Source organism: Amblyomma mixtum, chromosome 3 (assembly GCF_055824585.1).
Source record: "Amblyomma mixtum isolate Tamu chromosome 3, ASM5582458v1, whole genome shotgun sequence".
Lineage (NCBI taxonomy): Eukaryota > Metazoa > Arthropoda > Arachnida > Ixodida > Ixodidae > Amblyomma > Amblyomma mixtum.
Window position 1 is genome coordinate 164,458,660 of NC_143014.1, and position 27,839 is coordinate 164,486,498.

The window sequence follows — 27,839 nt, forward strand, 5'->3', positions numbered from 1 at the left end:
ATCTAATGATGTAATTTAACTTTTTCATCGATAATTACAAGTGGTTATATTTTATCGGTTCATAGGATGCGACGGTAATAAAGAAATGTTAGGGTGCGCTTGCCTTCCCCGCCTGCTCCTCCTGTCGTACTCCGCCTCCTGTCCTTTACTGCATCGCTGCTCGCTCGAGAGTTCGCGCAGAGTCGCTCATGAAGCGCTGCTGTTTGGAGGCGTCCTCCTCTCGTGTTTGCATATATGACCGCAACTGAACGAAACGCATTATGCAGCAGGCATATTCAGCGGGAGTGGATCGGACTGCAACCTCTTTGTTTGGAGTAACGGGTAGAGTAAAGAAACAAATTGACTTCTTTTACACAATTCAAGTTATCACAAACAATCCCTCAGAGATGCAAATTAGTTTGAAGAGCGTCCTCTATATATTTTACAGCTACAGCTGTTGGTGGGCCACTCACTTCGGCGGATATTGGCCAACCCATGGCACAAAACATCTGGTCACGTGTTTGAAGCCGGATTCAGCACCCGTAATGTTCGCAGTTGCGGTAGCCTCGAAAAAGGTGGCCAGTCTAGCCGAATTCCCCCGCATGATAGTGAGCCTTTCCGGGCGGCGTTCTTCCTGTCGCGCAGACAACAATCCATTCAGGGAGATTGTGCTTCAAAAAGAAAAAAAAACACAACAAACGTACCGTACTCCGCTCTCACTTCACTGCAGGTAACAAAAGAAGAAATAAATATTCCGCAGAATTCCTTCTGCTACGGTTTGATGCGGAGGAGGAGGAAGAAGAAGAGGAAAAAAACTGTATTCGAGGCCAGCACTAAGGCCTAGTGAAGAATAGTGCTTGCTCCGCCAAGGCCCGCTCATGATCTGCCGAGCCCGAGTGGAGCCAAGCACTCCAGGAAGGAGGGGCGGCGGTGTGAAACTTTGGTTCGAGTCAATTTCGACAACGACGACCTCAATAGTCGAAGCTGTTCGGTTTTCCTTTGCACCCACGCCGCTGAAGGAGCGAAAGCAGGCGGCTGGAGCACATGCGCGTGGATTTGGAGTGACACAAGGCGCAGTCATCGTGAGCGTGGCGGCAGACTGGCAAGGTCGAACGCTCCCTCACCATAAAGGAACACTGAGGAAGACCTCATTAGGTGTTTCTTCTAGAAAAATCTGGTAGGTAGGCCTCTCGGGACTCAGAAAAAAAAATAGAAAAGACGCTTTGAGTCCTTCAATATTTGGACTAAGTTGGAGTATTTTTTTTTTCTGCTCTTCTGGTTCAATTGATTACAACGTTGATGATGGCGTCGAGGGAATTGATATGGGATTACTTCTCTTCATTTTCTGTCGTTTCGTTTTCTTTTTGTTCCCCTTCCTAGATAAAAAGTGTACTAGCGGTCACACAACAAAAGCTGTCTTGCTATTGAGGCGCGGAATTATTCCTTTTCTTTCATGCGAAACTCCGTAAGCCGCTGAAAAGTGTCCTTACGCCATCGCAGTTTAGTCGCGGAGGCGACCTATCGCAACAATAGCTAAATCTTTTTGCATTCTTGTCTAATCCTAAACAGCTTTCTTTTCGATTAAAGTAACTTTTTGTCACGCGAAAGTGGTAATCTATCGATCTAGGCCAACTATACAGTTTTCCGTCGCGGTGCCTGCAAGCTAAATTTTCGTGTTTTTTTTTCGCTTTACACCCCCTGACCTGCTCTCCAAAAGCAATAGACACACAGTCTATGCGCGCTGTAGACAGGTATTTCATCATTTTTGTTGTGCCAAGGCGAAAGATGGAAAAGAAAATCAGTGCGTGTACATGTAGGTGCAGGCCACTGCGTATCAGCGGTATAAGCTGTGTTGCTAAGAGTCACGATTGAAACCCTGCGCTAGCCTTCAACGAAGCAATCAGCGGCGGCGTTCATACTCTCGCTGGCGGTTGTGACTGTCTCCCCTCTCCACCTAAAAGGAACGTGAACCGGCGTCGCTCCCGGCCGGCAACGAGCGCGCGCTCAAGCGGCGGGCCCTGCTGAAACGAGTGGCACATTAGGCCTAACTGCCGAAAATTCGCTTAACGGGAGCGTGCTAGCGGCGCATTCAACCTAAAGCGTCCCGCATCGTCAGGGAAACCTAATGTCGGGAGAAATTTCAAAAAAAGAGAGCGAGGCTGGAAGAAAGAGCGTAAGGGAAGCAAGTCGGACTAATTGAGGCACGAGAACGACGAATTAAGGTGCCGTAAGGCGACGTGGCTGTAGGGGTGCGCCGATGTGTACGTAAAAGTGCACGCGCGTAGGCGACGCGCACCAGCTGCGAGATTCGGCGTATAAACTTTAACGAGGCAGGCGGCGAACGCGCGCACAGCAGAGCAAGATGAGCGGCCCGAGCCGCTGGCGTTGGGCGCCCATTTACCTCGTCGCGTTTTAGGCCCCGTGTACAACACCCCGCACGCGAGGCGCACGCTAATTCTATTAGGAGAAACGCCGGGGTAAGGAAGCTGGGCTCTCTCGCGCGCTATCCATCGAGAAGGGAGGAAGAAGAAAAAGGCGTCCCAAGCGGCCGCCGCCCCAGCGTGTCGGCCGAACACACGGCACCGAGCCACGCAGCCAGCAACACCGGGCCCGTCCGGGCCGGGGCCGTACTCCCTCGTTAGGTATCGGTGCGCGGGCTTCCTTAACGAGTTTATGCGTCATTAAGCCCAACCGCCGCGCAGATAGTTCCCAGCTTCCGCCGATACTGGCAACCCCCTCTCGAACGTTTCTTGTTTCAAACTATACTGTGTTTGTTTCTTGTTTTTCCTATTTTCGGAGCTGCCTCTTTTTCTCTTTTTTTCTCAAGTGTAACTTTCGCTGACGAAACTCAATTCCGTTTGATTCAGCCTCGAGTGGAGCGCCTCGGGGAAATTTTGAGAGCACACGTATAATCCTGTGGCGAGCAGATGACAAAATGTGGGCATAAATAACAGTAAAGAAAAAATAAATGTGGAGGAGGAGTAGGAGGGCGAGTAGATTTTTGAACATTATAGTCAATTTCTCAACTAATCTGAAGTAAAGGTGCTTGCAAGAAAAGTAAAAGATTTAGAATTCGCCCACCGAAAAGCATAAGGAGAGAAATGCAGTGAGACAAAAGGAAATAACATTGTGAGTCGGTTTAGCCGTGTTTTTTTTTTTTTTGCCTTGCGCCTCTTTTGTGTCGAACAGTTTTACCATCATTCGTAGCAGATTGCAAACCATTATCACAGCTACTCAACTTGTGGTGTGCTTTCTCTTTTAAATGAACGCAAATTAATTTCCACAGTCACATTCATCTGTAGCGGGTGCGTCAGGGCTCAAGCAGAATGATAGTTTTTCTTGATTTATCATGCGTGACCCTTTACGATGCGATATCAAGCAACCTTAAATACCTCGCGTCCTGTGAGACTAAAAGACTCCCGTCGAGCAATTACTTTCCAGTAGCGGTGTTTCAAACAGTGCCATTGTTTTGATGTTAATATTACAGGTTCTACGAGCTCGGCAACAGGTGATCACTGCATATTTTAATTACGTACTCGTTCGTAGCGGACTGAAAAGGAGCAAAAGGGGATATTGTTGGTGCTGACGCTTATCTACCACATTCAATTCTGTCGGCTCTAGGACGTGTAAACAGCGGTGCCCGATGTTTTAATGGCGTCGCTAAAAGTGGCGAAGTGAACGTCAGTGAGAGCCTGTAATCAACATTTGGTGCAGGAAATCATCGCTTAAAGCCTGGAATTGCTGAAAACCTATTCAAAGCGATCACCGCCCCCTGATTGAGCAGTGTTGCATTTCGTGATTAGGGGTGTGGTAAAACCGCGAAGCTTTTACAAGACTTTCTCCAAGGCAGACGTCGTCGCTGTCGTATACCTCCTGGCCCAAACATTTGACGAGCTTTTCAATGAAAGCAGTACTGCGTTGAGCCTGAATGCGGCTGCTGTCGAGGATATGAGCACTGTGTGGTCCTGTTATCAAGGTGGGTCGAGGCTATGTGTTCCATGGGGTGGGCGCTCTCATGTTCGGTTAGGAAGTAGCTGTTCTCGAGAATCTCCCACGCATAGTCATGCGATCTCATAGACGAGTGTGAACCTGGCGACGGGTGCTGTTGTGGGGGAAGAGGATGCGTTACAACTGTCGTTCTTAACTTTTCGCCCCGAGGTGCAGCGAAAAGTCTGTGAGCTTATCTGGGCCTTTCTGCGCTCACAATGTCTTTTAGACGGAGCGAAGCTAACCTAATTCGAGATAGTCGCGAAAGTCGACACAACGCCTGACTTGTAACAAGCTGCTTTGTCCAAATAGCGCGAGCTCGTAGATCCAAAAGGTGCAGCGCGATGCGGAGATAATGCAGTAGAAGTCGAGTGAGGAGCCGCCGAGGCCGATGGCGCAAACCCAACCTTATCTGCGATGCTATGAACGCCTTGCGCTGCAGATATTTTGCGCCATGTTGTCCCGCGTGGCTCACAGCGACCGCGACGTAGACACGCTAATACGCTAACCAGCTAATTTCATATGGCGCTGGATTCTCGCAGAACCCTAGTTTCCGTTCATTTTCTCCTTCACTCTGCGCAGTCTTTGTTAGAGGACCCCCTGGTTTATTAATTATGCCCTCAACGCTGTAATCGAATCTAGGAATATTATTTTTCGTGACAGCGTTGCGGACGTAAAAGGATGAGAAATCAAGAAAGATACCGCGATGTGCCGGGGCAAAAACCAACTGCGTCTCTCGGTCGGTAAGTGACGGCTGATTCATTGAATTCCTAATAACCTGCTTACGCCCCTGGTACGCACCCAACCACACCCCGCTGTATCGCGCCGTCCTCATTCTTCCCCAATTTGCTCGTCAAGTAGCAGCTTGAGCGATAAATATTTTCGGCGGGCTCTTACCGATATGGTCTCCGGGAAGAGAAAAGGGCCCTGGCAGTAAGGAATAATCGTGAAAATAAAAGGAAAGGAGCGGCTACTCGTGGAGCAAACGAGCGAGGGGGGATGGAGGAGAAGGGTCGGAGGAGAGCCACAGACGAGGCCCCCCTCGACATGCATGGCCGGGAGGAGGGCGCGTCGTGCCGCCCAGGCATATGCTGCAGCCGCCGAAGAAACCACGGGGGACGTGCATAATGAACGACTTTAAACGACGGGCCGATCATTACTCGACTCGAGCGGCGTAATTGTGTTAGGCGGCCGCCTTGCGAGCCGCTCGCGCCGCGGCAGCCCGGGGACCCCGGCGCGACAACGACGCGGCAAATTTGCCAAACGCGATTAGCCGTGTAGTGCCGCGTGCGTGCGCATTATGTCGGAAGTCTGTGCGTCCGCGCGCTCACGGAGCGCCCGCGCGACCTCTTCTGCACGCTGTACCTATTGGCGTGCTTCTTACGTAACGATGAGCATTGTCGAGCTGTGTCCCCCGACAAATGCTGTTTTCCTCGATTGTCTTGCTCGGCCCCCTGATGTCATTATGTGTCGCCTTGGAGTGTGTGCGTGTGTTTGTGTGGGTCCAACATGATGCAGACTGTTGCATGACAAGGCCGGATACTTGTGGCTCGCACGCACTGATATAAAATGTAACTGCGACGGCTACGGGCAATTTCTATTCGTCGAAGATGGCGCCTGCAGGACACTAGAACTAATGTGTGTCAAGAAAGTGTAATTAGGAGCCAAAACTAATCTGAGCACGAATCTGCTCGCATATGGCTACTGTAAGCAACCTGCGCCGTCTAGACAGCGCTACGAGTGTTCGAGATGTGCTGCTCAAAGCTGCCAGTGACAGTCGCTTGGTGCGTGACACGACCTGCTTGGCTCAGTCTCGTAGACGAATTCTACTCTGGCTTCGGCATAACTAGGACACTCGCGTCTGGATACGTGCGATTACAGGGCCATGGCCAGGAAAAGTTCCTGCGCGTTAACTCAATAGCTATTTTTTCCCGCTGATCTGATACTCCAGTGCATCGGGTAAGACCTCGCCAGAGAAAAGGCTGCCAAACGCCGCCCGTTCGCCATATGCCCTGCGGTTTCTCTAAATATGTAACTAAGCGCATTGCCGAGTTCGCTATGCTACTTCCCGCCGACAGGTGTTTGCCAAGCTTCTTCAACAATCTCTTATGAGTATCTACAGACTTTCCGTCCTGTTCCTTCAAAAACCAGGAGTCATCAGGCGCCACTCCTTCCTGAGGGACGCTTGCAGTAGATGGGGCGGGTGTTCAGAGGTGGACTGGTGTTCGGCGGCAAGGTATAAGCGGGCTGTGGTCACTCGGCGGTTTTCACCAGGCACCGTGGTTAGTATCATCCACAGTTATTGTTTCTTTCTAGTTAAGGAGAAACGAGTTTTCACCGCAGCAATCTAGTAAAAGTTTCAACTTATATATGCCTCTAGTGGGGTTACTTCTATTTCGCACAAGTGTCGAATACAGTCCACATATCTAAAGGCACAACCACTGCTGGACCAACGAAGAGAAGTGTATTAGTATGCCGGTCGTTTGCTCGTTTGTGGTATCCGTCGCACGCTTTACATGAGAAAAACGTTCTTACGCTCACCATTTCTTTTTTTCTTCCTGCAAAAATATGAACATTTTCGAAAATTTGTCATCGATATGTATTATCAACAGAATATGTGCGGATACCGACTAAAATCAATACTCGTGGAAATGGACCATTTAGTACACTTCAAGCCCCGCGGCCCACTGAAAGGCCTTTGAAATAAAGTAAAATCAAAGCAGCTGTCGCTAACTGTGATCTATGCAGAATAAAAACAAACGTGTTAGCTCACGTCTTCCGTCAGAAATGAGTCCAGCTTGGCGACAAAACGATAGGTCAGATTGTGCCTCCGTCCTGCTGGTCGTACCATACTTGAGGTGACGTGCGCACTTACGTGCTGTGTGGCCTGAAATTTGCCAGAGTAAAAGCTCCTGCAAGCGGACAAGGGGCAAGGACGGAACTTTGTACTGCACTGGACGGCGTTGCGTTCCTGTCGTAAGGTGCTCCGCGATGAGAGACGAAATATCTCCACTTCTGCTCAGATTTCTCCAAGTTTCTCAGCTTATGAAGGTGTTGTAATGCTCACTGGTGCATATTTGGAATGTACTTTCTTTGATTAACCCATTGTCAACGTTCTTTCCCAATTCACCCTTTCACAGTCGTCGGTCAGACTAACGCCGCGCCATCTAATGATTGGCCTTAGCTCAATAGCAGCTGACAGGACACGCTTGCACGCACTCCTCTGTCGGCTGGTATGTGGCTGGTCGAGCATCTCACTCTGGGCCAAAGCCAGCGGTTTCTTTTGGAATATGTTCATCAATTTCCTTAACCCTTTGAAGGTTTTTGCCGTATATGTACGGCGGCGGTTTTCTGTCCCGCAAGGTCTTTGCCGTACGGGTACGGTTTCGATCTTCCGTTTGAAATTTTGCGCCAAAAGAACGATGCGTGCTCACTGGGGGGTGCTGCCACTTCTTAGGACTTACAAGAAGTGTTTGAATTTTGTGCTGCCTTCTTACGGAGATAAGCAGAACTTATGTCTAGCTTTAGCGCGGCGGCACAGACTGCGGCTTGGCAACACCCCTGCGGCAACACCCCTTTTGTAGTTTTGGTTTCGCCGCGTGATCGCAACGGAGTCGCGCGAAATTTGAGTTTTCTTTTTGTCAGCACTATCTTGCAGGGGCTGCCGAAGTTGATTTCTATCTTTATTGGCGCTGCTCTTAGATTGCTTATCACCGTTGCTATTATATTCTATTGAACATTTTCCAGTTGTGAGTGATGCTGTCACCAAAGTACTGTTCCTAATTTTTTTTTACTATTTATTCTCGATTATATACATTTTGTAGATTCAAAGTCCGCAATAAAGTAATTTGACCACCTGGGAAAGTTTTCTTCAAAATAATTCGACCCTCAAAGGGTTAAGTTTTTCAAAAGTTATGAGTTAAGAACCGTGCTCTTCATGTGCTCTTATGCATACTGGGAGTTTATAATTATCCGATGCAGATTTTTCTTTTGAAACCCATAAAATATGCGTCGGCGTGTGGTCAGTACACGTTTATTGTGCAGCGAGGTGAACATCATTTAAGTGATACAATGGTATGAAAAAAGATTAGTTAACTAAATCAGCCAACCAACTCTTATTTTTCGCTTTATGGCAAAGGAATTTATTGAAAAATTGAAGGCCGTCGAAATCGAAGCTGAGTCCAGCTTTTAAAGCTTCGGAATCAGCATTGCGGTTCGAGGTTTGTGACGCAAAGAAGGCACTTTTGCGAACTTGTTAAGTTGACTTTCTAACGTTGCACATTCATCAAATGGCGTCGCTGCTCATGCTATCGTCAAGGAAACCACGCAAACATCTTCCACACCATACAATATATGAATTGCGTGAGTACTTCCTGCATTAAAAGTTTGAACGAAGCCATTTCATGAATGTGCAGCGTGAGAAAGCCGACCTAAGGAGTTTTCAACAACTTATTTTTCCGTTACATATCTCGAATCCCAATGCCGAGTCCGAATTTTTAGAATCTGGGCTCACCTTCGATTTTCATAGCCTTCAATTTCGCTATATAATCTTGCGGCATAGAACCAGAAATTTTAAAAATATATATAAATTGACCTTAATTAATTAGTCGTCTTTTCACTGCACTCTACGGCGTGAATGAAGTCCGCTTTACTTTACAATAAACCTGCAAATACTGCGCCCACGTATCTTTCACGGCTTTTGGTTTGTTGGGGTTTAACGTCCCAAAGCAGCTCAGGCTATGAGGGACGCCGTAGTGGAGGGCTCCGGATATTTCGACCACCTGGGGTTCTTTAACGTGCACGTACATCGCACAGCACACGGGTCTCTAGAATTTCGCCTTCATCGAAATTCGGTCGCCGCGGCCGGGATCGAACCCGCTTCTTTCGGGTCAGCAGCCGAGAGCCGTAACCACTGAACCACCGCTGTGGGGGTTCTTTTACGGGTTTTAAAGGAAGGATCTGTACTGAATAATTTCAAACACCTGGAACGCTCCGGCTCGGCTACATCTATGAGCCTCCCGCGACGCGACTGATGTGCCATGTCGACGTTTACGGCTTGAACATAACTGCTGCTGCAGCTAGTGCGCAGACACGCGGGATGCCGCGCCATACAGTCATTTCAGGATGTTATCCCGAACGACGTCTCTAGGTGTTAGGCTACGTCTTGCTGAGACTGCGCGTCCCCCCTGATGAAGACGATTCGAATTAGCGCAAGCCGCGAGGCACGAGGCAAATAAATTTTGTTTCTGCAGCTAAGACAGGTACGCCTCTATTGAGATCACCATCATCTCTGGAGTTTTGAAGCTTGTCTACGTCTTTCCGTAGCGCTCCCTACAAAGAAGCAGCGCCCCATGCACTTAATATGATATGAAGCCGGTCATACATGTACAAAACGAATGAGCTACAATGACAGAGAGAGCACGGCGCCGAAAGGAATACAGCAACTGTAGATAGAGCAAGCTGAACAGAAGGACATTGTTTTTCACTTCATTCGCAGTACAGATTGTTCATTTCGATAGACATTTAGGTTCAACACCTTAAGCGAAACTTTTTGGTAGCTGCGTAGAAGTCTTCCTCTTGAGTTTTGTGAATACATTAGGTTGTACTTGCTAGCTGATCCCTCACACTTTTCTGCGCCCAGTACAAAAGCATGCGGCAAGAAAAAGTGTAACTAGCGTCTCTGTCTGCCGCTCATCAATCCTGCACTCATGTTGTTGTGTGTTCTACTTGGCAACTTTGCTTTTCTTCCTTGTATCATTGACCACTGCAAGAGGCAAAACTGTGGGCACGGGACCGCGAACACTCGATGTTGACAGCCACGACTACGCGGAGGCCGAGAACCTTCGCCCTCTAAAAATGATGCTTCAGATACTGCAATAGTACTAGCTTCCAAAACCAACTCGTCAACTGAAGATATCTCGACACCAAGCGTGAGCATCAGCAAGGATGAGAGAAGCGGTGTGTCGAGCAGTTACAGCTAACTCTATAGCGCCTATACTCAACAACGCTCCGGGCCGCAAAATTGTTCTCCCCGTTGAGCTAACGCGCACGCGCACATATCCGCCGGTCTTCCCGCATTACACAACCGTTATTCATGCGTAAAGGCCCGCACGCCATTCTCAGTTCATCAATTCTGGCATAATTTATCGCATTCCGCCCCTCCAACGCGGGCCATAGTCACTGTCCCCCATAGCTCTATTGCGTCCCTGATGCGGAAGGGCAGCCATCATGCCCTTTCTTTTTTTTCTGTCTGATGGTGAAGCTCGCTTCTTTTTCTCTCTTTCTCTCTTTACTTTCTTTTTCCTTCTATCAAAACAACATGTAACCAGAAAATAAAGCACAGGGATTTCGTTCAGCAACCATTTTCCCTCAACCTTTTGCCGATCAACTTTTACATCACCCACGCATTTTTGTTTCCCCTCTCATTCAGTACTCCTCTTTTAATTCCTATCAGTGCGCGGCTTTAGCAGCAGCCGCCTTCCGTTCCACCTCGCCGCTGCTGTCTTCATCTCCACTCGCTGCTATTATTCGATGAAGAGCATCGTTACACCGCCTCGCGTTCCCCAAGCCCGGTAAGTGAAGCTTGAGAGAAAGGGGAGGCCAGGGAGGGTAGGGGAGGGCAGTAACACGGGGGACCTCCTCTCATCGCCAGCAGCCCGCCGGTGTGGGGGCAGGTGCTGCCAGGGATGAGGATGGGGGTTAGGTGGCGCGTGGCGCGAATTGTTGAGCGCTCTACGGTTATTGACGTCATTGCGAGAATAATTTATGCGCCACCAGTTCATCACGAACGTTGGTGCCTCTCTTATTTCTCTGTTGCCGCTGGTGTTCTAGGACGTACACCGCTGCTTTCTTCTTTGTATCTTCTTTGCTTGGTTTTCCATGAGATCAACCGGTACAGCCACGCTGGACCTTTTGACTGCGTAGGCGGGGTTTACGAACGTGAATTGGAAAAAAAAGACGCAACTTGCGTCCATTTGGATTCTCCGCATGAATGACCGGTTGCGCATTTCAAAACGCTTCCTTTAATCCTAAGTAGCAACATGCTATTCTCTTCACTTTATTTTTCTCTGGAAACTAATTTTGCTACGAAAGTGTAACGCTTTTGTTGCGCTAGAGTTGGAAATGCCAGGGCAGGCTTCTCGGCCTTCAACATGTAGTAACTCATTCAGCAATTGTCTTTTGTTCAGAAAAGTGGAAGAAGAATAACTGCTTCAACACGGAGAAGAATAACAGATATTTAATGAAGCAAAATTCGCAGTGAAGGCCTCAAGAAAACTTTATGGTACCTAAAGGAAAGCAGGTTCATTCAACCCTGACTTGTCACAGCACGAGACTTTCCGCTCGGCACAAAAAAAAAACTGAAAATTGTTCCAGGTAGTTTTTCGGCAAAAAACTTCCTTTCGTCAGACATGGCGCAAAGCTAAGAATACACCCATGAAGCTCAAAAATTTCTTCCGTTGCTTAATGTGACTAATATGCTGTAAGGGAATGTTTTGTTGCATAATTTGCAGCAAAAGCGACCCTGCCTATCAACGTGGGACAGTTCACAGCTTCCCCTATTCTCTTTGGCTCTTCTTGAACACTGTTGCATGTTACATCTTTAGCGGCATTTAACACGTGTCACATGCAACAATAACTGACGGAAGTACCGAAAGCCCCAGACCAAAAATGAGACGCAGATAAAAGGAGGTCGAGGAGCGCGTCTTCACATCTCGATAGCCCGATGGCGGTGCTGTTTTTGCCGCCGCTACTACAGCTGACTGAAATTAGTGTTAATTTTAGTCACCTACGATTGCCGTTTCTCCAAGTTTCACATCGTGATAGAAAAATGCCCTTCGAGTAGGCAATACTGTGGCTGGTGGTCAGTTTCTTTTTCTTCAGGAAGCAATATTAATTCAGCAATTCAGCAAAGCCGAAGCGTTTATGAATAATCAAAGCTAAATATATAAATCATACCATTTTTTGTCAATCATCATTTTGTTTACCAGATCCTGTGTTGGCCACATCGAGGCTCGCCCACATGTTATGCTTGCGTTTGAATGAACGCTTCAGTCAAACAAGGGAAGCTGCGTGTTTGTTTTATCGCAACGATTTTCCTGTTTGCACCCTCCGCCCTTGGTCCAATTATCCCCCCTTCACCTGGGTAGGGCAGCCGGCAGGGAATCACTCCCAGTTAACATACTGAGATCTTTCTTATTTATTTCCCCTCTCGCATTTGGAAAGTGCGGGCTGACTGGAAAGGGCGGAAAGGGCGTATTTGGAAAGGGCGGGCTGAAAGCCACACAGCGGGCTGAAATGGCCACCTGAACAACCAGGAACGCAAACGTATCAATACAGAGGCTAGCTGGAAGTTTATTGTGTAGAAACTGTGCACGACTGATACTTAAAACACGCAAAGACATGCACAAAGAACGGAAGACAAAAGAATCGCGTGTGTGGGTCGATTTTTGGGCATGTCTATGTGTATTCTCAGTATCAGTGTGGCGTGCTGTCTGTAACCTGACACATGTTTTGGTGAGAATTCCGCAACCAAAGCAACTTTCTTAAAGTAGGTAAAACGTGGTAATTTCTTGCTTGTTCTGTTCTTATTTACCTTTCCGAGCAAATCACGTAAGCTCTTGCTTTATTTCTGCCACCAAAAATATGCAGTGAAAAAAAAATGACCGTTCACTTGAAATAGTTAGTATCTGAATCCCTAATATAGCTATTTAAAAACAAAGAAATCAAGACTACAGGCGGCTACGACGGAAGAACAAACAACACTGCTTACCTGAAATGCTTGAAAAGTCATATTTTTGTCGCATATTCCGCCATGTTGTGGCGCGATTCAATCTGCAATAAATCGTTTAGTTTGTGCCTGGCGTGAATAACAAGCAATCGTATTCTTTGCTGTCGTCCCAGTTGCATTCGAAAGTGTCGGAACCTGAGAATCATCCTTTTTTAGTTATACATGACGTTAAAAATCATATTAAATTGAAGCGAAGTTGCACTCAGGTTGCAGAGTAGGTTGTCCACAGCCATACAATATTCGTTGCTGTTGATGCCGTTACAAGTATAAATGCAATATGAACTACTTCCTGAGTAAACGGGGTCACCGCAGGTAGCTTTTCAAACTGTGGCAATTTCCTCCTCTGCGAAATGTTAGCACTTTTTTCAATTTTTCAGCCATGGAAATGTGAATGCACGCATTCACAATTTGATCAATTATGGTTCCAAAATTTCCGGAATTCTTTCAATTTGCACAGTGAGAGATAGTGTTTTCTACGCATTCATATTTTCAGAATGGTACTTACGGCTGCCGGCTGTGCTCGTTTGTTCTTGGACGGAAAGAACAAGAAATTTTAAACTGCAAGCCACACTCCTCACTCATGGTGCGTGCGCCGTGTGCAGATACATAGAACGCGCACTACGAGTAGCATCGGCAGAATCGAGACGGTGGCGCCACATTTATACGTGTGGTGTGCACGCACGCTGCACTTCTTACGTGCAGGCTATTTCCTGCGCAGTCGTTTTACCTCACCTGCATTTTCGAGCGCCCACCACGCCAACCTCACCGCATTTTAAAGTAGGCTTCACCCAACCTACTCGTGCTAAGTGTAGAGCACGCTTTACAGTGGCAACACGTACCCGCAAGAGTTCAGGTAGCTAGGTTGAATCTACGGTTTTGGGCACTGACTGTGCCAAGTGTACGGAACCCCGATGCCAAACCCGTATACTAAGGCTACTTGAACCAAGCTACCATAAAATGCTCCTCATTCCTTGAAAGGGCTGACCACTTTCCTTGCCAGTCCCCGTACTTCCATGGATTCGGTAATCGGCACGAAAACGTGCATCCGGCAACGCAAGCCACCTAAGGGTTTTAAAACCAGTGACACGCCCTCTGCTAAGATTCAGACCGTAGCCGTTAGATTAAGACATTTATATATGCATTCATCTCTCTGCAGGTTCTTCTATTTTAATGCAGAATGAGTGTAGAAATTCTCAATTAGGTAACCGGTGCACCCCTTTCATGTGAAAATTTCAGATGAGCATTTGGATATAGCCCGTAAATATTGTGTTTAAAATATCGTAAGTTGTGGAATTTCACTATTTAGTTTACACACCTATTTTTCTACGTGAGAAAAGTGCATAGCAAAATTTAGACACCAATGTACGCCGCTTTAAACGCTTGAAGCGGGTAAAATTGGCGCCTCGCATTACACTGCACCTGCAATTGCTGTGGGAGTAACATGTCCTTTGCAAAATTTTAAGATCATAACAACCCAGCTTTTAGATGCTTCAAGAGTGGCAGTTAACCAAATTTTGATATTTTTATGGCGGCGATAAGCTTTCATAAAAATTACCTTTTTTTTTTGCAGGTTAAAAAAAAACTCAGGGTTGAAATTAAGCTACTTCTTCCGGCAGCCAGTCGATTTATCGATGTTTTTACGTAAGAAACCAGCTTCAGACCTTTCAGTGCGAGAAGAATAAAGCCACGTTCCTTTTTCTCCTGAATTCAGATAGAAGCTCTCGTTAAAGGGGGACAGTTATAGGGCAAAATTTATTTTATTTAAGGTCAGTATCCAGGAAAAATTAATAGCGTTCAGCTACGTTGGAATGCGCTCAATTCACTCTGACCGCTTTCGGTGAACTTCCAAACCTCTGCATTGTGTAATCCAAAGCGAACTGACAATTTTTATTCTCCTACCCCTCTTAAAAAAATTTAACTGGCTTCAGAATTTCTTTTAATTCACAGTTACTCTGTTTTATATCGATTTACTTTTCACTGCTGCAGACATTTTTATTTACACCGAATACAGGAAAACTTTGCTTCAGCGTCATCTGAAGTGAAGTTAAGCCTTCCAGGAATCTCACATCAAATGCACAAAAATGCCTGCAGCGAACCATGCCATACTGCACACAGTGAACCTGATATTAACCATTCACTCAAGCTTTACTTTCAAATTCCTTCTACAAAATGCGGAGCAATTGACAAAAAGGTTTACATGAAAGCCACTAGATCTAAACTACAAATACTAAATTGCATGGTGCCGCTGATCAGCCCACTTACGACGTGTTCCAAGAAAGGCACAACTACAATGCTGAAGTGAAGCCTTCGTAACGAATAGAAAAATTATCACATGTACACAGGAAAGCGAGATACATGCGAAGTGTTATGCGAATTGCTTCTACTTTTTGTTCATTTGGTGCTAGGCGACGGACGACTCTAAACAGATTTCTGATAGTAATTAGATATGGCCATTGCTTTAATCATATTTGAACCAATGTTTGGAACAAAATATGTAATTGCTTCTGGGTGCATCACGAAGCTCACATGCTGATGTACTCGTTAAACTTCATTTGTAAATCTAAATGAAGCGAAGAAAAGAAGAAAGCTAACGTCAGCTAAAGGTGAACAAAGGAACGGTTGATCATTATGGCTTAGTCGACAGCCAGTAACGCTTGTCTTCATGGCAGCCACAGCGGTCATCCTGATTATGGTTTTTATTTTAGTTACACCCTTCAAAGAAAGGAAGCCAGAAAGTGTTGTCATTCGCATGACCTGAGTCAGGAGAAGCAGAGGAGAGGTATATTGTGCAAAAATGATTGGTCGTGCGTGGGATTTTTGGAAGAAGTGTATACATACCACTTTACATTTTCACAGACTCTACATTCACCCTCCGCTTCCCCAGTCAGCACGCTACTAGCGTTAATATGTGCTCTCAATCGTCTCTCTCGTGAAATAAGAGGAATGGGCACGTGTTTCGAGTACTATCAAGTATGTGCGCTCGATCCAAGAGGGCGAAAGGAAGCTTCGATCGTTACTTCTTTTATTTCTGCTGTGTTAAAAGCGCAACACGCACATATAAAGGACCCGAGATGAAACCAGTACAGAATCACTCTCCTCAGTACCCCCCTTTCATTAGCCCATTATTTTAGGCGGCATGCCTAAAGTATTTATCACTCGAAGTCCTAGTCCTTTTATCGGCACTCATTCAGAAGTCGAGAGATACAATGGGTAAGAACTGGTCGGAACCTACAGTTCTATGAGCGCCAAACCCAATGTTGAAAATAACTTCCCCTCTGCCCTACGTAATCTTTCGTCGTACATCCTCGTCATATGTTTATATTACGCTTCTCCTGAAATGCAACGCACACACCCCGTAATAAGGATAAACTACGTATAGCACTTCTTTTATATTCAAAGGGCGGTTCGCCTGCAGTCGTTTCGGCCAAGTAAAAACCACTCTTTACAGCTCCCTTTTTCAATAGCGCTGCGAATACTGGATGCACGTTTTTAAAAATAGTTTGCCAGCTTTAAGCCGTATATTATGACTTAAAATCAAAGCAATCACCATTTTATCAGATTCATTGCACAGTTGTATGATAAGTCAAATATTTTCTTTGTTTTTACTGCTGGTCGCTTGAGGCCACCTCGCGCAGATACCAGCGCAGGTGTCCGCTCGACATCTGTTTGTTTTCTGACGGCGTCATTCATCGTGCACAGAAGAGTGGCAGCTTACTACTGTGACAGGTTACCGTGGTGCATCGACCAATTGGTCCCGCTACTAGGCAGTCAGGCTATGGGACCTAACATGTATTGACAACTTTTGTCCGACATGAAGTGCGAAAGAGTTAACTGCTTGTGTAATACAGAAAAATAAAGGCACCTTAACTCCGCATTAATGTAGGCTAACATTCTTTTTTTTTTCTTCTTGTGAGTAAGCTGTGACAAAGTAAGAACGCTATTATGTGTCACACAGAGCATGTCTAACACGAACTTCTACGTCATCAGCGCCTGTGAATCCCCCTCTCTCTGACCGGAAATCTCGTGGTTTCCAGACGCTCTCTTTATCCCTGTGTTCTACCTTTCTAGCGCATTAGGCAGCCCTCTGTTCCAAAGCCTCTTTCTTTTCTGCGTCTCCAAACTTGTGCAGCCAGAGCAGGCGCTACTGGGCAGCAACTTGCTTGGGGGACCGAATTCTTGCGCACAAACAAAACTTAACAAGAGGGAAGGAATTGTGAACGGCCGCAAGTTTATCCCAGAGCTACACAGTAATAACAGCGTAAGGCACAACATGTCGCTTTGGGGATTGCGCGTGCCACAATGCCACTAGAGCATCCAGGGTTTGCTGTCTTTAGGAGCAGCCCTGTTGCCTTTTTTTTGCGTTTTCAAAAGCATTTCAGTTACAGGACAATTCTGTTGGAAGTCTTGTTGCACCTCCACATTTTAACTAACAATCGCCATTGCGAAGTGTGTGAAAGAATTGTCAATGTAGCAAAAATTATTTTGGGGGCCTGACTATCACAGTTACACCACAGAAGAGTAGAATTTCTTTTTAAAACGAAATGCATACTGTGGTACGCTCTAAAAGTAATGTCGCTCTTGCAGTCATATTTCAGCTTTAAAGTTCTTACTTGGCATTAAGTCTTTCTGTCTCGAAGGCACCGCCTGCAAACAATTTTGTGTGTGTGTGTGTTCGATCCAGGCTGACAACAGTGAGGGTTTTTTTTTTTACAGACTCGTTGCTATTGGGGCTTTTATTTCACCAATTATTTCTGACAGTTTCGTTCCTGAATCCCAATTTCAGCTCGCTGAAAGGTAAAATATTGGGCCATTGGATGACGCATTGTTGAAAATGTTTAGCACGAAACACAAGACTGGCAGTGACGCATACAACACGGGCGTTAACTTGCAACTGATCATTTATTTGATCTTCCACCAGGACAAAGTAACGCGCATGCGCTTCTATCCCTCACATACCATCTCAGTTAGCTGTTGCTGTGTGGAATAATGAACGGTACCTTGTGCGAAATAAAAAGAAAAAGAAACACTAGACCAGAGAAGAACACAATCAAAAACTGTATTACCCTGTCGTGCTATGCTTCTCGTCTTGTTGTGTATTTTGTTGAGCGAGGAGGTGCGCATTCGCAAGAGCATAGCAGCCGCAACAGTGGCTTAATTCTTGGAGTAACCCCATATTTCTTCCCCAGTGCCTTCGTATTTGAAACTTCGTATTTGAAACTCTCGGTAGCAGTGATTTCTCTGGTTTGCGTTCACAGAAAAGTTTTGTTGCGATCTACAGCATATTTTCATCAAAAAGTCTGGCAATGTGGAGCTCCTGAAACGATTAACGTCATTTTGTTGATGACATTGTTAGCGCTCGCCAAATTTTGTGATAATGACATACTGATTACGCCAGTGTGAAGAAACGTCAATATATTCACTTCTTTACCGGGTCACCAAGCATCTTCGTTAGGAAGTATGAGCCAGACTCAGTAGTTATTCTTCTCGCGATTTAAGTGCTTTGAATGTGTCCAGTCATTCAACAAAGCAAACAGGAACGTTAAGCCAGCTTTGTTAATATCTAAAATATAGATTTTGACCTCTGCACCTCTCGCAACAGAGCGCAACCACAGAATAAATGTATTCGCCGCAAAATAATTATCTCATGAAAGTTCAAGATATACATATAGCATACGATTTGCGGTGCCAGCCCATGCAGATGCATCTTGTCGTGTGTAATAATGACACATTTTAAGACTTCTGTGCTAAAAAGAAGCAGATTAGGTCAGTACATTAGTAAACTAAGATCCACGAACCAAGCCAAGTCAGAAGAAAAGCTAAATGAACAGAATTATAATGAACGTACATGTTTTAAACTTAGTTGTAATCACAGCCTGGCATTCGCAATATTTTAAAACATTTCAAGTATACATCTCAGTTTATAATATTTTCCGTAAAAACAACACCTGAAACGACCGGCGTATTGACTCCAGGAGCCTGCTAAGGCTTTTCAGAAAGCACTCTCGCTAAATCAAGAACACGCCTGTTTAGGTGTTTGTTCAGGACCGCTTCTTTCTCATCCTTATTGCATTGCCCTATTTCTGCAAAATAAAAACTAGCTTCTGTAAGTACATGGCACGCTTCCTCATTTCGCTCGCAGATATCCCACTGAGCTGCCAACAATACACGCCGCGGCTCCGACGCATGCTTTGACTGAACCTCCTGCATGGCACTACGAATGGCAAGACTCATGTGTTTGGCACGCTGAAGTGATACGTAGAGCACAAGAGCACATCCGGGCTCTGACTGTGGTATTCCTTGGTCCTACGTTTCTCACCTGACAACTTCTAGTACAAACGGCGGGAATAGACAGTAATTACACAAAATCTTGTTTAACCCCTCTTTGAATCCGGCTCAAAAAGGCGTTAACTAAGCACGTTAGCTTAGTTAACGCCTCAGTGTTTCAGCAATGTTTCTAACCTCGAACGCGCTGGAATGAACCATAACATAGCTGAGCTTACCTTTGTCTCAAGGAGGGGGAGAACGCTTCGAGTTTGTCACGGCTTGTTCGCTGGTCGACGTCACCGCCGCCGCGAGGCGATTGCACCGCAGGGGCCTGAAGGCGACTGGAACACGCGACAGTACGTTGCACTCAATAGAACGAAGGCTCGTCGTCGACGAGAAACAAGGAAGAAGTCCGTCGGAGTAGATGGCAAAAGCCGCCGAAGTCACGCGCAAACTTTCAGTCAAACCTGCATCGCGCGAGGGAATCCGAAACTAACTCGTCTACGCGGCACGCGGACCGGCTACTCTGCCAAGACTTGCAAGAATTGTTCCAAACAGGCGCTCGCGCGCCGGGCACGTGCGTACAAAACTTGCGACAATGGCTTTACGAAGTGCTTCCTTACAGGCCTTTCCTTTCAGTTAGGCACGCTCCTTCGACTAGCATCGTTGCCCGACTCGAGCCTGCACAAGGGAAGGCGCGCGAACAGGCGGCAGCGTTCATGTTCGCTGCGCGGCTCGGGCGAAAGCGCGATGCCGACTGGCCGTCGCTTCCATTGCTGGCTACCGGCGCGGTCCCTTCGCGAAAAAAAAAAGGAAAAGCAACTCCCTCGTCTTCCCTCGCCCGCTTCCCGGCTGCTCCCGTGTGCTTTCTCCTTCTCATCCTCGCTGCCCGTGTGCGGCGGCGCGCCACTTAAGATTCCAGATTTCTGATTCCTCTCTCTCCTGCGCGCCCTCGGCTGGCCACCCCCTCCCATCCTCAACTCCCAGTCTCCTCTCCATCCCTCAAATTCGCTCCCGGCGCTCTGGAGGAATGGAGGAGCGCGACGGCCGTCGAACGCGGCAGAGGATGAAGGAGGGCGTCCGGAGGATAGATGGGAGCGCGGCACGTCACTTCCGCCTCTCCTCTACAGCCAGAGAGGCTGGCCGATTGGTCGATCCCGAGACCCGGAGGGCGTAGCTGCTTCGAATCGATCGGCGACCGGCGAGAGGCGTGTCAGCCGGCCACGGCAGCGGCTGCAGCAGCAGCAGACGGGAGCAGTCGCTGTTCAACCCACGTGCGTTAACGCCGTCCGTTTCCCTCTTGAGGCAGGCAGCAGCAAAGTGTCAGCCACAACAGTATCCTCCCTGTTCTATCGCAGCTTCTGTAAAAACGTGAAAACCTTCTTTTTCCTTTCTCATATTGAGTTCCAGAGATTGCAGCTCTTTCTCTATTGTTACTTGATTTTTCTTGTTTCATGTCAGCCTTAATTTTTCGTCTACAAAGTCTCAGCATACGTCGGCTTACCCACGACATGGAACTCGTAGTCGTCGTCTGCTACTTGCAACTAGCGAAGGTGCCATTGGCGCCAACAAACTTAGCAAAGGTAACGTCCCCTCGACTGCGTCAACTATGTTACCCTGACCCGCAAGAGAGGCTTGCACGGGTCCTCAGCCATTAGCCGCCAAATCATCTGACGCGAGGAGCAGCAGACGATGCTGAGACAGTGTGGCAACAGCTTTGCTGGCTTTAAGAAGAGTAAGAAGGGGCAATCAGACCTCTCCTAGAGAGCGGCTGGAAATACGAGAACTTAAGTCACCATCCGTGCGATGCTCCAGGAGCTCACAAGCAAAAATAAACGGGTGAGTGATTGGATGACTCGAGCGCTGCTAACAAGCTTCTGTGGCAGCAAAAACGAATGACAGATAAAATTGAGGGAGGGCGACATTGAGCATGAGCGAAAGGGCGACGCGTACACAGCTCGTACTGAGGCAGCCGAATTTCGGCGGCCCGCAGGAGCGAGAGTCTGCGCACATCGCCGGGAGCGCGCTGTTCCCTTATTATCGAGTCGCCGGCGCCTTATTATGCCGCCGGCCGGCCTGCCCTCCTCTCGCCCTCGGAGCACCCCAGTGTCACGCGCCCTCCGCGGGAGCCGCAGACGCGTTGGCCTGCCAGCGCACGGCGCTGCCTTTCCGGATCGGAATTGCCGGCGGCGATATCTCGTTAATTCGCTTGCCTCGGACTGCAAATAATTAATTGCGGAGCGCCTCGGGGCTTCCGGCAAAAAAGAGAGAGAGAACAAAGAGGGAGGCGCGAAAAGAGAGCCACGTTCCGGGTTCACGCGCGAAGGTTGGCGCCAAGGGCGGCCAATTGGGACCAATCCCGGTAACGAACTCTGCGAGCGTGCGTATGTATCCAGAGCGGAAGAAGAGCCTCTGCGGCAAAGAGAAGGCGCGCACAGCTCAGCGGGAGTCATTTCAAGCGCGTGCGCTTGCATTTCGCTGCTCTCGGTATGGCGCGAGGGGCGTCACGTAGATTCGTAGTTGGCTCCGCAGTGCTGACAGATTAAGACTGCTTGCATACAAGCAGGCTTTGGGTTCAAGGTTTGGGCGATGAAGGAGCGAACATCGAACACTCAGCTATAGGTGCATGGAGTGCTTAGCGCAAAAAAAATGATTCCCACTGTTCTGTGGAGCTAACCGCTGAACAGCCTGGTCTAGTTGGAGAAGACTAGTGTGAATAAATTTTTGAGAGAGGCAACGTCATCAAAATTAAACACAAAGAAGACAAAACTACGGGTCGTCTGCTTACTCGCCATTTCAAGCCTTGTTTGGAGCACGCGCTAAGTGCATACACACATGATATCGCGCAGGAAGCCTTATTAGCATGCCCTTACTGCTCTAACAGACGCGAAATCAGAAGCTAACGTACTTCGATAAAATTCGAAGGAACAAAGGAAAGCACCGATCAAGACGCACCGAAACACCTATAGCTTCGTTCGCCTGAACACAAGAGGAGTAGGTAGTGCCTAGAGTAGGGCTGAGCAAGGTCACCCCCAACTTCCCAATCACTGTACGTTTACATGGAGCCGATTTTAGCGACTAGACCCTGGTGCAACCCGCACAAAAGCACAATATCGAGCAGGCGAGTGCGAGCTCAAGACCGCGGTGAGCTGCAGCTTCATCGGGGGACCGACGCCACCAGTACAAAAGAGGATCGCGTATTTCTCATCTTCCTTCTACAAACAAACTTCTCGAGTCGACAGGCGTTTATACGAACCTAGCCGGTCGGGTCTAGCAAGTCAACCTAACACTTGCAATCGCGCTGCCCCGAACTGGCCCTTCGACTCCCCGAATCAACGGCTTTTACACAAATAAGCCGAATCTGATAGGCAGACTCAACCTGGCCCTGTCGGGTTCATGCGAAGACGTCTATATTATGAAGCATGACACGTGGTAGCCACTCATGGAGTTACTGCTCGTTGAGGATTGTTATGGCTGCGATGTTGATTACGAGGTAGTCTCATAATGCGATTTCGTCAAATGGCGCCGCTGTCTGCACAAGTAGCTTGAGGCGCAAATGAGGGCAATATTGGTTTGATAGTAGTATTAGTTGGTGATGAAGACGATTTTCAATGCGCAGCGTGAGAGTGTGCTGCAGTTTAACCAGAGGCGTGTTCAGCTGCGACGATAGCCTTTTGCTCTCGCGCAGCGAAGCTGATCTGTTCGCGGCGCCGCGGGTTCGAATTTCGTTCGCGGATATTTAATTTATTTTCATTTACTTATTTCACTTAGCACAAACCCACAAACATCGCAAGATCTTGCTTGGGGTTCACCCATGGGGACAGTGTTTTCGCACTAAAAAAAATTAGCAACTAGATCTTGAGATTTCAGGTATATTCTGCATGGCCACAATTTAAATCTTGAGCAAAATGCAAAAGCGTACGGTTGCTGAACACATAATTAGCACCAAATAACCCTAGGTGGTCTAGATGAGTAACGAGATATCCACTACAGCACACTGATATCGCTAACAGATGACACCTTTGCTTTCGTACTAATACCTATCACATCAATGTGGTACGTACATAAGTCAGAAAAGAAGCTAAAAGTATGATCAGATTTGCCCAGATAAGACCGCTGGGAAAGTGTAGCGACAGCGCTGTCTTACGTAAAGCCTTCAGGGTAGAATGAAAATCGCAGCACTCGCACTGTGCTGACCATGCGTGTATTCTGCGGACGGGGCGCCCATTGCGCGATAAACGGACCGTGAGGAGCGATGCTGCGACTAAAGCAGGCTTGGAGCATTTCGAAATCTTTACACTTTGAAGTTCTTGCTGAAAGAATATGCTTCCCCGTCGTCAATTTCTGCCGTATTGAAATCATTTGTCTTCACTAATGAAAAATGGGCTAAATTTTCTGAATTTCAGTTGCAGGTTTCCAGACGGTTGATCATGCCAGCCACAAACCACAGAGCACAGTGAGCTGTGGGGAACTCCGCGGCAATGTTGATTTCCACGGCTCACACGTGGCAACTTAATCACCATTCAAAGTTCAAAAACTTCTTCGGTGGAAAGAAAAATCACAGAAACGAAACACATTTTTATCTACAAGTGGGCATCGGGTCAAGATGACCAGTAAGCGACCAGACGATCGCCGTTGCCCGTGACTGTTCACCACAAAATGCAACTGAGTGCGTTGTCCGGATCCTAATGCTTGTCGTACCTTTTCAAATGAAATTCGAGCGCTTTCTGGTTGCTTTAATTCACGCTCAAGCCAAACAAAATTTACAGCACGTGCAAGCACTTGCCCCATTGCGCTGTAAATTAAAAGAAACTCTTCTACCAGCAGAAAATGTTTGTAATGATTTCGAAATTAATGTTTTCTCGGGTCTCTGCGCACATTTTTGTCAGATTTATGACAAGAATAAAAGTGAGCCGAAGCCCTAACGAACTGATTTAAGAGAAACATGGAAACACTGTGAGGAGATGGCAACTGGTAAATAGCGACAAAGCGCTAATCTCAGTTCTTTGACCATTTTTGCTTGTCATCGTGCCCCGTGGTGTTTTCTTCTTCTCAAATTAAAAATACTGCACCAACCAGTCCGGACAAGCGCAGTGTTTAAGCGATTTCTATGAAACGGCTGATTTAAATTATAACAGCTGCAACATAATATGTGGGACTGTGCTTGAAATTGTCGGTCGTATCCTTCACATGAATTTCACCCTTGGCAGGAATCAGCTCGGGACAGAGACGCTCCTACATGGTGAAAGTTTATGCGAGAGGCAGTGCCAAACAAACTTCGTTGCAAAATTGCGTCTGTAAAAAACTGACAGGCGATCATTCGAATTGATGCGGCAGTGCTGTGACAGCTCCGTTTTCGTCACTTGGCTTCGGCCTGTATCTTTCGAAGTTCGGCGTCCTCTTGTCGCTGTATCCTTTTCGCCGCTGCCTTTTCTTTGCAAAGGGCGGCGTTTTTCCTTTCTCCTTTCTTTTAAAGCGAAAGCATTTGATGGTTCATCGACGCGAAAACCCAGCGTTGGCAAAAAAAATTTCGGCACTAAAAAAATTGTGAAACGTCTAAACGTTGTGACATCATCAAAGAGAAAAAAATACGGAATGCTAAGCGGTGATAGTCAGTACTAGTACCTATAACTGCATCAACTACAAAAGAAAAGAATATAATTGCAATAGAAGTACAATGTTTTCGCATTACTCGCACGTAACTGCCTTTTATCGACGGGAAACTGGCACGCAAAATGCCTCTCAGTGTCCGGGAAAGTTAAAATGCTGGTTTGTCTGAGCACATCTCATGGGAGAAACTTTACTTGCGTAACGCATCTGTGCTCTGCGAAACGCCACTATAAAATATCTTTTCAGCAGCGCAAATAACGGAATCAAGACGGGAGGGGTGGCGGAGGAGGGGATATGAAAAGCGGAAAGGCATAGTAACTGTCTTACTGACAGCGAACGCCCGAACAGAGCAGTTAGGGAAGGAATGAAGGAGGAGTTGAAAGGACGAATACAGACACATTCACCGTTGTGGAGGGCCCCAGGTTAATTTAGAATAGCTGGAATTTTTTAACCGTCCGCTGGCATTGCATAGCGGCCGGCGATGTTGCATTTCGCCCCCATCGAAATGTGGTCCACGCTGCCGGGATCCGATCCCGCGATGCCGAGCTCTACAGCCGAACTCCGCAGCTACTCACCTCCCGCAGCGAACGGGGAAGAGTAGAGAATGAAGTGAGCGGAACAGCGGGACAACTTCTTTGCCTCACACTTGATCGCATCATGGATTCACAGCTTGTCCTTGCAGCTTGCACTGCTTCGAAAAATAGGACAGCGTGTTTGTTTAAAGCACGCCACTTTCCATTTTTCATTGGTTAGCTGGTGGGTGCCATTGCAGATCCAGGATCCGTCGGACTATTGACAAGCTTAGAGCCAAACATGCCGCTTTGCGGCGAATCGCGACGACCGGTTTCCGCTCCATGACGATCAACGGTACATTTGCGCACGCGCGGTTCTTGCGCGCACAGTGGTCGGGAAAAAGGAAATTCCGGCAATTAGGCGCGATTGTTTGTCCTGTTATTGCCGTGGCGCTGTCGGTTGGCACACCAGCAGTCCTAAACTCCCGAAGCCCATGCCGCTAAAAGCGGTCGATTTCGAATGGCAAACGTGAAAGACCCTTGCATCGAAACCGGAAACAGGAAACGAGCAGCGCGCTTCCGGGAGCAGTCTTTGCTGCGGGGCGGAAGTATTTTAGTGCATTACGCTCGTATAAAGAACGCGTTTATGCGTACCGTGCTTGCATGTCAAAAAACAATTAGCTGAATGTTCCCACAGGAGCGTGCATGTTGTTTTTTTTTGTATGCGTTACCGATGGTGGTGTGCTAATAATGCCACGATATCACGTAAGCAACGTCAACCCATGCGATTTGCGCCACTGTGGCCACGTGGTACTGCCCCGCTGCCAAATTAAGCATTCCCCGGACTTCAACATCGAAAATGGCCGTGCAAAGACGCGGTTCGGGGACAAAACCGCTTTCGCCATTCAACTGCGCCACCTTTGAGGCACCTTTGTTGTTTCACATTTCTTCTGTCACTAAGGTCGACCGGTTCGGCTGCTGCCGCCGCTCTGCCGCTGGTGACATGATGACGACGTCATTTCGCTGGAACGACGCCATCCCAGCACAAGCCTTTAACGGCTGACACTAAAAAATGTGTTACTAAAATTAGATTCTCACATGTAATTAAGTGGTAGAGGCACCGCAGTGTTTCAGTGGCTGCGGCGTTCGGCTCCTGAGCCCAAGATCACTGGCCCGTGCACATTAACAAAACGCAACGGCGGCTCAGTTGATACGACGGGTGCGTTATTAGAGCTCTTCTTATTGTGTTGCGTTTTGTCTCCTTGCCCAGTGGCATACTTTCATCTCTTTTCCCTTCAGCCCTATCCTTCACTGGAAGGTCCACTCACCAGACCCTACTGATGAATCGCGCCCTGCCTCTTTTAGGTGACGGTTTCGTTGGATATCGTGCGTAAATTTATGCCTCTCTCTATCTAGCGGCCTCTCTGAAAGGCCCGCTTACAAATACCTCTTGGCCTCCGCAGAGGCCGTGAGTCATAAGGACTGAAAAACGCCACTGGCGCGTTCCTTGAGTGTTATGCTTTGGTTTCAAGTAAGTTCTGCCTACTACAACTTGCGCTGAGGTGTCAAGGCTCCCATACTACTTGAATAGCTGACAGTAAGCTTTTATTTTCTCCGTAATCCTGCTCTAAGCAGGCAACCGTTACGTCGAAAGCTAATCAGAATTTCAGCTGGCTTCTCTAAGCCCGCTGAGCAGCGCCGAGCATTATCTTTCGCCTCTACAAAAAAATGAGGCTTGCACTGAGGATTGCAGAGGCATGCAAGTTATACCATAGTTACACTCGCTAAGCTTAACTGGATATATCTAGTGGTCAAGCTTAACGGCTTGCTCCTACGGTGGTGTTTCCTTCCGGAGCCGGGACGCTTCCACGGGAGACCATGGGACACTACCGCGTACCTTAGGATAAAGTAAAAACTTTCGTAACCTTTCTATTTTGTATGACCCTCTTCCTGCAAATTGACGTCATTTTGACCATTACTGGCGATTGACTTCATTACATTCTCAGGAGAATGCGATGCTAGGAAGAATTCCGCACGAAGCATTCGTCATAAATGTACAGACGAGAACAAAACGCTGTAAGCAAGCGTGTTAATGCGCTTAAACTCGCAAAAATACGAAAGGGGAAACAAAGCCATCGTGTTATTTCCGTCTTGCGCGTGCAGCCACTCGCGGCAGCGTATGCATGAACACGGACGCATCACGCGACCGCGGCGGCTGAGGCAAGGGAACCGGGCATCTCTCGCGCGCCCCCTATCGCTGTATTGAGATTTTAATGAGGCGAGAGCGAGCAAATCTATGCGCGATCATACGTGTTCGCGCGCAATTTCCATCGAGGCGCCCACCGACGTGCCGATAGCACGTCGCATCATTGCACTCGGATTTTCATCTCCACTGACGTCGCGCCTTCTCGCTGCTCCACTCGACACTCCCCGCTGTTTCGCCCCTGGCCATTCTCCATTCACACGCCGTGGCCTGCCCGCAGATGATTGCCTCAATATTCCACTCGAGTGTACGGGAGAAATAATGGCGAGGGTGGCATTCAATCAGCCTTTGTGTTTGACGCAGCGGGAACCGCAGCAGGGAGTGTTGCGAGCAGGCTGTCGCCGAACTGCGAGCCGTGGGGTCAAAGGGAGGACGGGGTGTGTGTGTGAATGTATGCGCTAACGAGGCACACGCAGCGCTCATGCGCGATTTGCAT